The sequence below is a fragment of the Nanorana parkeri genome, unplaced genomic scaffold (assembly GCF_000935625.1).
Source record: "Nanorana parkeri isolate BGI_ZX_2015 unplaced genomic scaffold, ASM93562v1 scaffold561, whole genome shotgun sequence".
Taxonomy (NCBI): Eukaryota; Metazoa; Chordata; class Amphibia; order Anura; family Dicroglossidae; genus Nanorana; species Nanorana parkeri.
In genome coordinates, this window is record NW_017306829.1 from 271246 (window position 1) to 283243 (window position 11998).

Sequence of the window (11998 nt, forward strand, 5' to 3'; positions counted from 1 at the left end):
TTTGAATTTGTAGCAAATTTGCTTGGCAAATCTACAGCAAGAGTCCTGCAGGTCTTAGCAAGAGCTCTGCAAGCTCGCTGATCTGGAGACTTGCAATGCAGAATTGCTGTAATTGTGCAACAAAATTGTGAAGCTTGGCAAGTCTGCAATAGTTTAGCAAGTCATTTTCAAACTTGCAGCTCAATTGCTTGCTATCTGGGAAGCATGACTCCCAGAGGAAGATGCATGATGGCATTTGTAGTTAAAGCACTGCTGGCATAGCCCACCCCTGGCCTTAGGCCTCATTTAGATGGGTGTATAGCCACAACATGGGGATGCAGCAGAACTCTACGGCTGGATTCACATATAACCGATCGTGCAGCACCAGCCGTTGACTTGCGTCCAGGCGATTTGTATCTGGCAATGCGGTTGCCCATACTGTGCATAGGGGCCGAAATATCTCCGCCGACAGACAAGCTAATTGGCCGTCTGAATGAGCCTTGACAGCCAGATGACAACCTACATAATTATCTTATGACAGGTGCACTTTTGTAGAACGAACATATGCGCAGACCACCTCCACATCGCCTGGCTCTGCTGCTCTGGCCAGTATCTGCATCCATTTTATTTCTTAGGGTTGACTACAGGCACTATGGAGATGAATGGGAGAGCTGCAGCAAAGGTGCCTGAGGGAACATCAGTTGTGAGCACACAGCAGAGAGCCAGGGAGACCCAGAGGCTTTGTATTTGAGTATAATAGCTGGGATGGGGGGTGAGGTAACCTGTGCAGGGTATTATAAATGTATCTACAGCTAAACCCCTTTAGATTGATATGTGATAGCAAAGAGTATGTGACCGGTCCTCTTTATGGAGACATCAGGAGTCTTTAAGACTCCTAATGTCACCTAGGGACCCCCAAAGAAGCTGATGCGGCAGAGATCTGCTTTACCAGCTTCTCTGGAGGTTCTGTAGCCGGAGAGTGACAGCAGAATGCGGAAGTGATGTAACATACATCACTTCCGCAATCTGACACGGAGAGGAGCTCAGACGGAATTCGTGTACTGATCTCCCTCTGATTTCCTTTTAGAAAACTGCAGTGCTGGTCTGGGCCCGTTCGCACCAGATGCAGTGCGTTCCGGCCCAATTCTGGCCAGAACGCACTGCCTTGCGTGTGGCCGGCTCACTTTTTTGTGGGGTAGGAGGTGGCATGGCAGGCTATTGAAGTGAATCGCACCGTAGCCACGCCCTCCGGCCACACTACGATCGGCAACACGGGATCACAAGGCACATTAGACCTAATGTCCGGTCCGATCAAAATGCTGCCAGCACTATTTTGTGCATGTGTTTACCACAACGGAACTGAGCAGCGTGAATGAGGTTTATACTAAGACTTAAATGTCTCTAAGCTCCCACTGTATTTCTGGTGTTGGCACATCATTGGCAATAATCCTTGAAGGTCCTTTCCTTCAATTTTGAGATTCATTCTATACATTTAGATTCTTTTTAAAGATTATTCTAGGGATGTCCCCATACCACTTTTTTAAGACCAAGTACAAGTACGGTCCCTCATGTACTTGCCGATACCGATTACCGATACTTTTTCTTAAAGGGACATGTGACATGTTTTTCTAAAACAACACAGACTGATGATTTTAGGGAAGTTTCTCACCAGGGCTAAATACAGATTTCACCAGAACTGAACACATGTCCCCACAGCAGAACACATGTCCCTAAGGCAGAATATTATTCTGCTTTGGGGACATGTATTCTGGGAATACATGTCCACAAAGCATGATACATGATTCCAAAGCAGAACACATGTCCCTAAGGCAGAATAGTATTCTGCTTTGGGGACATGTATTCTGAGAATACATGTCCACAAAGCATGTTACATGATCCCAAAGCAGAACACATGTCCCGACAGCCCATGCCATCATAATGACGTAATTCCCGCCATGCCTCGCCACTTTGTTCTTTCAGCCTCCCCCCTTGCCGTCTGTTACCAGCAGAGGAGCGGCCGTGGATGACAGCCCTGTCACTCGCACTGTATCCTAGCAACGAGGAGACGACGGGGGCGGATCTGCGGCCTCAGGCGCATGCGCAGTTCATTGCTGTGTCCCGACGGGGAACAGACACTGCTCTCCACGCTACATTGGTGATCATGGCAACCGGGGACACTGCGGCATCGACAACAGGTAGATCCAATGACAGGGATCCTTACACACATGTAGCCTTTGAAAAAAGAAAAAAGAGTTCTTGTTTACCCTTTTTTTTTTTTTTTCTTTTTTTGCACTTAATGCTAATAGAATTCTTCTGTGTTGATGTGGCTGTGTCTATCTTTTTGAATTTTGGCGGGAATTACGTCATTATGATGTCATGGGCTGTTTGCACCTAGATTGATGTGTATTTATACCTGCATGTTCACCTATGCATTGTGTCACTGTCGCTCTGATGAAGGATCCCTGTGCGGACCCGAAACGTTAGCACCGTATGACAGTATGTGACATTGGGTATTGAGTAAACATATCAATACTTTAAAAACCCTTCAAGTGTGTACCGGTGAATTACTTTTATTTACTATTACTAATAGTGACGAGGCTCGGCTTGCTCCAAACTAAGTTTGCCTGAGTTTGCCCTAGCCCATTCAAAACTCTGACCGCCACTCCCCCCCTCCTGTCCTAATCAGCCTGTCGCAGGTCAAGGAACGCCCCTGCCACAAACTCCTTTTTTTTTGCAAGTACTGTGGTGTTGCTCCCACTTTATAGGCATCCACAATGCTCGTCCATTTTTTTTCACAAGCCGCATTAATAATATTATGCACAAAGCTTTTATATATTACATGATTCCTAGACAAAAATATGAGCTCATGAGTATAAATGTTGTGCAAAGAGCTTGCATGCAAAATTTAATGAAATGAATAATAACAGAACGTCTGTAAGATATTTATTGTACAGTAAGCACTTCCATGTACAACACTTTTACATAACGACTAGGAAAAAAGGTGCCTGTTTCAGGTAAGCATCAGGTTGGTGGGTTATTATAAATGTGATAAATGTAAGAAAGAAACCAAAACCATATTTACAAAAAGTTGCCAAGCAGAGGCGAGCAGATATAAGGGAGTATTAATTACTTTCCAGACAGTATACAACTTTAAAGAAGACATAAAGCTAAGGAATAAAACCGGGTCCCCCAGGAGCTTTTAGCCATAATCTGCTACTGTGCATAGCATATTAGAACATTATGGCAGACCTACCTACCAAACCAATCTCCTCTAGCACTGCACCCTTCCCTTTTTTTTTACCTTTACTTCCACTTTAAGAGAAGACTGAATGGAGGTTGATGGTTCGGATGTTAGCTGGGAATAGAGCTAAAGCAGTGAAGTTATGGGTGTTGTAAATATGAGTTGTAATGTGGTGAATGGAATTTGTTGGGTAGAGGTGAGTGTTTATTGGAGGGGTTAACAGGTGTTTTGAAGAGGAATGGGTTAATGATAGTTATATGGAAATGAGATGTGAATGGACAGTCCCCTCTGTCACTGCTATTCCTAACAGTGACAGGCTGAGCTCCAGCCGCACCATTTTTCTGTAATGCAAACAGTGATCCAGAGAGGGAAGAGAGCAGCATACCAGCTCTCAGCCAGTTGGCTCTCTCTGCACCTCTGCCAGATCTATCTGAAGTCTGCCTTTTCCCAGGAACGTGTTTGCCATCAGGGAGTGGCAGGGGGGAAGCTGTTGGGTTTGGGGGGGGGGTTCATTGGAATCTGCTTGGTGGGACTGTTTTTGTCTGCCGGTGAGTGGGTACGTTGGGGTGAAGGTGGTGGGGAGGGCTGTATGTCGGCGAAGATGAGTGAAATCCAGAAGTACTAGCACCCTGTTGCATTTCTCTTTGTTTCCCATTTCAGGATTCTTTTTAGTAACTATAGGAAAAAAGGTATACTTTAAAAACACGGTTTGTATCTGATTTTAATTTATAACCACACAGTATTTGTCAACTTCGTTCATAATCATGCATCCTACTGATACTGAACATATACAGTAGCATATACATCTTTGGAGATTACCTGCCCACAGGTCTTTTGTGCAAATTCTATCAGGACTTAGGTCTGGCTTATGTACAGAGATGAGTGGTGCCTCTTCTGAGCAAATCTTTATAGGACATGAGTGAGGGTGATTCAGCTCTTACAGTCCAACCAGAACATTTGTCCCCATTGAAAGTTTTTTTTTCTTCATCTCTTATTTTCATGACAAATATAAAAGCATTGAGGATTTCTTCTCACTTTCTGTCTCGGTGACAGTGGTCACTAGCATAGTTAGAGGGGTGAATATAAAACTTACAAACAGATTTAACCCTTCCCTACTCTATCCACAAAAAAAGTTTTGCGTTTACATACACCTAAAGTTCTAGTTAGGTCCGAGGGGCCATTCTCCAGTTGCCATCTTGAAAGTCTTCTGCTTTTGGCTAGAAAGTGGAAAACGTCTCCATTGGTGGACAGATGCCAAACAGCAGTTGTTAGAACGTCAGAGTAATGGGATTCTCAAGCAGCAGCTGTAAAATATACATATCTAAAGGCAAAATTGAACACTCCAGGGCCCTTTTGAGCTAGTTTTTTTTATACCACAGATACCACAAAGGTCCAAGTTCTGAAACTTTTTCTTCTTAATCAATGAAGAATGTAGGAAGGTTACATTCTGATGGTTTTATATGTTATTCCTTATAATCATCATCATTTAATATGATGAAATATGTTTGTTCATGTAAAGTATTGAACAGTATTTAGGAGGCTATAATTCACACATTAATCATATTACAACAATAATAATGTTACTGATTGAGGCCAAACTTTTGATTCAGCATTTATGATCTGGCGAATGGATGTAATTTAATACAGGCATGTTGGCAGACCTTAGCTAAACTATCAGCTGTGAGTTTTGTGTCAGCACTCATGACTACAGGTGTGCCCTTTTTGCCATACTGGTTTATATCTATTAATAAACTATTTAAAAAAAATCCTGAGTTACATATTCTACGTTTCATGCTTAACTTGCAAATATTACAATTTTATAGGGTCATTAAAGTGACATTAACAGCGCGCTCCCCAAGATCCTTTGCGGCCGCTCGAGAAATTTCTCATTTTCGCACGAGACCGCGCACGGAACACAGGGTGAGTCTAAACTGCTGTTTGAGCGTTTTTGTTGTTTTTGTTTTACTTTTTGCATATATCTACTGCTTACTAGCAGTAGATATATGCAAAAAAACGGGAGGGTTTAAATATCCTTTAAAACCTTTTGGTCATCAACTTGTTACCTCTAAAGCAGTGCTCCCCAACCTTTTTATTGCCGCGGACCGGTCAACGTTTAATAATTTTACCGTGGCCCGCAAAACGCCAGCACTAATGTGTTACGCATTCCGGTGCCGCGATCACACTGCTTCAGTACCATTGAGTTCAATGGACCACCACGCCCCCTCCTGCCCCAAAACAAAGTGAGCCGCCGGGTTGCATACCTAAAGGACCAACTTTTTTGGCTTTCTCATACTGATTTGACCAGACCAGAGTGAAAACCAAGGTTCATGACAAGAGCAATTTGTTTAAAATACAAGTCCACATAGAATGACTAGAATAGAATAACTGTTCCAGCAATAGCCACATTTCAGCTGCCCCATGCCTCAGGGCTTCAATTAGATCTTCTCATCATTCTGCTCTCTTTCTGCATTGTTATCATTGCTAAAACATTCAACATTATGTTATTTTTCTTTTTTTACCTATCTATGAAATACAGTCTTAAAACCGAACAATTGCACTGGCTATGGTAAATGTATGAAGAGCAGGTGGGTAGTGGTAAATATGAGCTGTAGAGTTGTAAAAATGAATTGTAAGTGAAATGTGTAGCTTTGAGTACATTATGGAAGGACTGGGATGCACCAATCTTTTTGTCAATGGTTCACATTGCAACCCTTATGCAGAGATATTATAAGGGTATTCTTTATGATTTTAGTTGCATCACGAGTAATGAAGAAATTGATTTAAAATATGTTAAAACATGGAGATAACTGGAAGTGGTTGGTAAGTGAATGTGAGGTTTACATTCACAGAACCCCCTTTATATTGGAGACCTAGAGTTATCGGGTTGTTCTCAACAGCAATCGTGTTTTCAGGTAGGGGAGTAGCTGAAGATAGAAAAAAAATAACAAATTCAGTTTTAATCATAGAAACATAAAAGTAGAAGCAGCAGTTAGTTATTGAAAAACGTAAGACTGGTAGTCAAAAGCAAGATTTGAGCATTATCTACATAGAAGTGATATTGAAAAGCCAGTAAGCCAATAATTTGGCTAAGAGAAGGTGTCTAACAATAGAACTTTGCAGTAAACCAACAGAGAGACTGGGCGAGGAAAGTAGTGTACGAATGAGAGAATATTCAGAGAGAATATTTGAGTAGTTTGGATAAGAAGGGAAGAAGTGAGAGTCATAGCTGGAGAGGGAGTTTTTAAGTATTGGTTTTATGATTGTGTGTTTGAATGAGGACAAGGAATATCAGAGAAAACAATCAAATAAAGTTTGCTATTAAAGCCGGAATAAACTCGTAAAACTTGCTGGGATGTAGACTTTTTTTTGGTCTCTTTTGCCAAAAAAGATCCTTTCCTTTGCTCTTTGTAATTTTTTTGTGTATCACTGCCTGTGTCACATGCAGACGCACACCTTCGGCCCAGTTCCAGTATCTGTACAATGCAGGGAATGGCGTTCGTCCCATGATTAGGTAACTCCAGCATGCATGCTCAGGAGTTGCATCATCAGTAGCTGCCCAATGGCTAGAGAGAAAGGATGCTGGACCAGGAAGAAAAGATGGCAGGGAACAGAGCAGCGACAGGGATCGCAGAGTTTACAGAGCTGGAAGAGGGCAAACCCGGAGGTCAGTCTGTAATAATCTATGAGTATGTTGTGGATGTGGAGCAGTATATTTGTACATTATTGTACATGTAAAATGTGGAAAGATCTTCAGATGATGAACAGAAAGAAGACGATCAAATTGCAAAGTACAGAGTAGGGATTGAATCTTGAAGAGGTCCATTGGGTTGCAGGATTGTGTGGATATGAGACCAAAGTATAATTAAATACATGAAAGAGAATCCCTGAGCTCACATAGATAATATATGTGTGATTTATAGTCATCCTTGAGTATTGTTTCCCTCCAGCACCAATCAGCTACTAGAGAATACATTTTTAACATTTCCATATATTTTGTGTAACAGGGTGTCTTGTTTATGGCTTTTTACATGCTTAGCATCCCAAAGTTACTGGTATTTGGCACATCCTGTGACCTGGCCATCACCTGGCATATGGGTGATTTAACACAGCTATCTGAATGTCTATATAAGACTTTCAGATACAGTCATGGGCAAAAGTATTGGCACCCCTGCATTTCTGTCACATAATGCACCACTTCACATAGAAAATTGTTGCAATGATAAATGTTTAGGCATTCTCGTGTTTATTTATTTTGTTTGTATTGGTATGACACAAAAAAGTGTAGAAAACAAAAAAGCCAAATCTGACACATTCCACGCAAAACTCCAAAAAAGGACTTTTCAGAAAAAGAAATGAGGCCTTTAATGAAACAAATTCAGTCCCTACCATCAAACATGGTGGAGGTTCACTGATGGTTTGAGGTTGCTCTGCTGCTTCAGGCACTGGATGTCTTTGTACATGGCATTATAAAATCTGAAGACTACCAAAGAATTCTGGGGTGCAATGTATCCTTCGTGGCAATCTTTGATCAATTGTGCTTTCATCCACGTCCAGGGAGATGAGCTTCAGTGCCATGGGCTGTAAACTTCCTGACAATGTTGCGCACAGTGGACACAGGAACATTAAGATCTCTGGCGATGGACTTGTAACCTTGAGACTGTCCATGCTTTTCCTCAAAACCTTGGCATGCAATTATTTCTTGCAATTTGGAGAAGGTGCCAATAATTTTGTCCAGTCCATTTTCTGTGTTTTGTGTGGAATGCATCAGATTTTTATTTTTTTTCCCTCTACTTTTTTGTGTCCTACCAATACAAACAAAAGAAATAAACATGAGAATGCCTAAACATTTGGAATTGCAACAATTTTCTGCGCGATGTGGTGCATTATCTGACAGAAATGCAGGGGTGCCAATATTTTTGGCCATGACTGTAGCAATGGCTATCACATTGCAATGGCTCTGCACAGGCCATTGCAATGTGAGGAAGGTGGGGGGTTCACATTTCACCCCTGTACAGGTATTTTACAGTACAATATGATGGAGCAGTGGGATGTGACCGAAGGGTCATTGATGGAACATTAAGTTACCCTTTAAATACTGTGTGATGTGAGAAGCAGCAAAGCAATTCTTTTGTATCATTCCAGATCTGAGTAATTGTTCTGAAAGCAAAAAATAGCATAACTGTCCTGTGCCTTTACTGGCATAAAAACCGCTCACATTGCCAAGCCATTTCTGCTGCCAAAGCGTTTAGTGTGCATGCTGAAAAGGGCATAAAACATAGTACAGTCAAACTTCATATGTCAATTAGCCCCTGTATCCTGTATTACCTGCCAACCAGGGTGAGTGGTGAGGCCACATCATTGAAAAGTAAACACTGGTTGCCAGCTCCACACAATTTAATCAGATTCTGAGAAATCGGTTTCTGGTTTCTGTCTACATTTCAAATTAGTTATCTTTATGTATCAGAAGTCAAGGCAATAAGATGAAAAACTAGGTATGTTACAAGGTTGGCAAATTATGTATACATACAGGGCCATTTCTAGCTGATATAATGGTTACTTTGTTTCTTCCAGCAGCAGTTAAAGCAGCTGTAGACCTCACTGGATATTGTTTGGTTTGCCACGGCACTGTGAAAAGTAAATAAGTGTTAGTCTTTTAGAATCTACATCTTCCAATTACCCCATACCTGGCGATCCTGCCATTAAAGTCTTTCTTCTGGCTCTTCCTGTTATAGAGTTACAATGCTCTGTCCCTCTCTGCCCATAGCTCTCCTGAATGGTTACCCTGTTGCATGCACTTCCACTAGAGATGATAAGTGGCTGTTCCAATGCACAGGCATGGCCCACCATTGTCAGCATCCAGAAGCCTGCCCGAGCAATGACATGCAGCTGCTTCAGGAGCCCACACAAGTAGACAGGAAATGGCTACAAGAAGGCTGGATGAGATCAGCAGGAGAGATGTAAGAAAAAAAGGGTGAAAACCCTTTATTACACGTTAAAGATTATATTGGATTTTAATGATTGGGATTACATATACTTTAAAAGAGAAGTATGGGGTAAACTTTTTATCCCATAGATCTCTTTAGGGTCTCAGGAGGACATATACTAACATCCTCCCGTGACCCAAAACTCGGTATGTAGCGGAATATTGCTCACTATATGCTGAGAGTGCCGCAGTCGGGACGGATTCCAACAAACCTGTCGAGATCCACCCAGCTGGCTGATTGACAGCTGGCTCTGCCTGTCTAGAGGCAGAGCTAGCTGTTCCCGCCCCCTCTCCCATCCGTCTTTACAGTCAGCGCTGGAGGAGCGGAGAGGGGGGGAATCCCTGCGGGGAGCTGTGACTAACAGTCACCGCTCTCTGCAGGGGGATGATTGGAAAGTGAGCGAGTGATGGTATGTGTTCGCTCACTTCCCGATCAACAGAGCCGACCTGTGACAGTTTCTTTGTCACACGTCGGCTCTATCTATAGTGATGAGTGTAATTCACTTACCCCATAGTTCTCCTTTAAGTGACTCACGAACAGGCAGATTTTGATAAAGAGCAATGGGCACTGAGATATATACCCGTCATCTTGTGGATTGCCAACCTCCAGGATCCATCTGTGTTTTTCTATGCTGTCTATTGGAATGTAATGTCTGGAGAAGGGGTTGTTACTTTTTCTACAGGGAAGGGGCCACAACTGCTTATTATACTTAGTGATTTTCCAACACATCTGTGAACGTGATAAAGAGCCCTCATGCATACAAATGCTAGTTATCTTTGGATGGTTTCTCCAAATTGTGCAGCATTTGAAATGCAAACATCAGTCCCTGCACTTTGTACTACCTAATTAGGATCATTCTATATCTTCTGCGGTATACACATTTGGATAATTGAAGGTGCATTTAAAAGGGTAGTAGGTAGTAGCCATGCTCTATTTGTGCCAGTTACTGTTTGCTGCAGGATGAACAGAATCTTATCACTGCTGGTTAAAGGATTCACTGCACTCTATGGAAAAAGCTTTTCATGAGATGTGCATTGCAATTCAGCAATCAACCCGATTGGAATGTTCTAAAATCTCTGAATGATCAACAATTGAAATGCAAAAGATATGTATCCTTCCACATTCTTATGGTACAGTCTTTGATACACTTTTCTAGAAATACTCAGATAATTGGGGATGCTGTTCTAACATGCTGTTCTTCATGGGCTGATTCTTCAAAACATGTATGAGGCTCCATTCACACAGGAGCGGTTGTCCGGACGTATTCGGCCGTACGCATACGCACAGAACAGCTCTAAACAGATAGTTGTGATGGGTGGCCACATGACTATGTAGTGACAGTAGCCTAGATTGTCTAAGCTACAAATCAGTGGCGAAGGCTATAGCGCACTTTATTCATCTATGGTTTAAATCGTATACTATTGCAATCTGAGATGGATCCAATAAAGGATCTAGTTAATGTATCACAGAGGGCAATTCTTTCTACGGGATGAATATATATAAAATATTCCTGCCCAGGAAACCACTCAAAACTTGAAAAACAAAACTAAGGGCCCATTCCCTTAAAGCGGTTTTCACATTCCAGTACAAATCTATGTGCTTACATAAAGGAAAACAAGCTGAAATCAACATGTAAGCTGCATTTTGCTTGTAAAATTAATTTTATACATCTGAAAAATGACTATGGCTCATGAGCCAGAAACCTTGTACTAGCCTGTTATATCATATGCTTGTGTTTTCTAATTAAAAGTTAGGAATATTTATCCTGCAGGCCCATAGTTTGTGAGTTGGGGCAGCCCATGTGTGTTTCTGCTTTCCTATGTCAAGATCTGAGGATTAATGTTACTGCATTATTGGGATTCTTTTCATGTTTTTTGTTTTTTTTTAACCTCTTGTCTTTCCCCCATCCAGACATTGAGAGTGGCGGGCATGCTGGGTGCGAGGCTGAGGAATGCCTCACCCGGCACCAGAGGTACCGCACGTCACTGTTATGTAGGAAGAAGAGTTGGGACACAATTAAGAAGAGAATTCAGTACACATATGGGTGACCACACTGTTCCATTAATTCTTTAAACCATTTCTGCTCCGGTACATACTGCCACAAGAGTAGTACATTTTATTCCTCATTACTCATGTTATGATTAAGAGGCAGCCTAGAGGAAGAAACTTGTAGGTATATTTACCAGGATTACCCAAAAGGTGGCCAACTATGGTCTAAAACAGATTTTTACAGCAGGGGTGGGCAAGCTCTGGCCCTCCAGCTGTGGTGAAACTAATCCCATCATTAGTCTGCCTCTTTGTAGTTACACCACAGCTGGAGGGCCGGAGCTTGCCTACCTCCGTCTAGAACTCCTCAGATGTGTGTATACTATTTTAGGACTTGGTATACACATAACTCTGTATTCATGCTGAAAACGTAAGCTGGCTGACCATATAGGCATGTGTTTACACTACTTACATTTAATTCTATGGCCGCTTAACAAGTATGGAAATCCCCCACTGTGGGCTTTTGATGGACTACAATCTCAATACAAATGATTAAACTAAATGTGAGATTGTAGTCCATCACAGGAGTGAGCTTGGAGCGGTGGCTACTTTACAATACACACAGGGACCATGAGGACCAAAAGTAGGCACCCTCCAGAAGAAAGGACAGTGTCAGCACAAATTCAGAGATTTATTGAGGATTTGAGGATCTAAAGCCGAGTGATACACAAATAAGATACATTTTTGTTAACAGGATACTAGAATGCATTTTTAAGAATTAAAGTGATATTAAAGGCTAAAAAAGTGA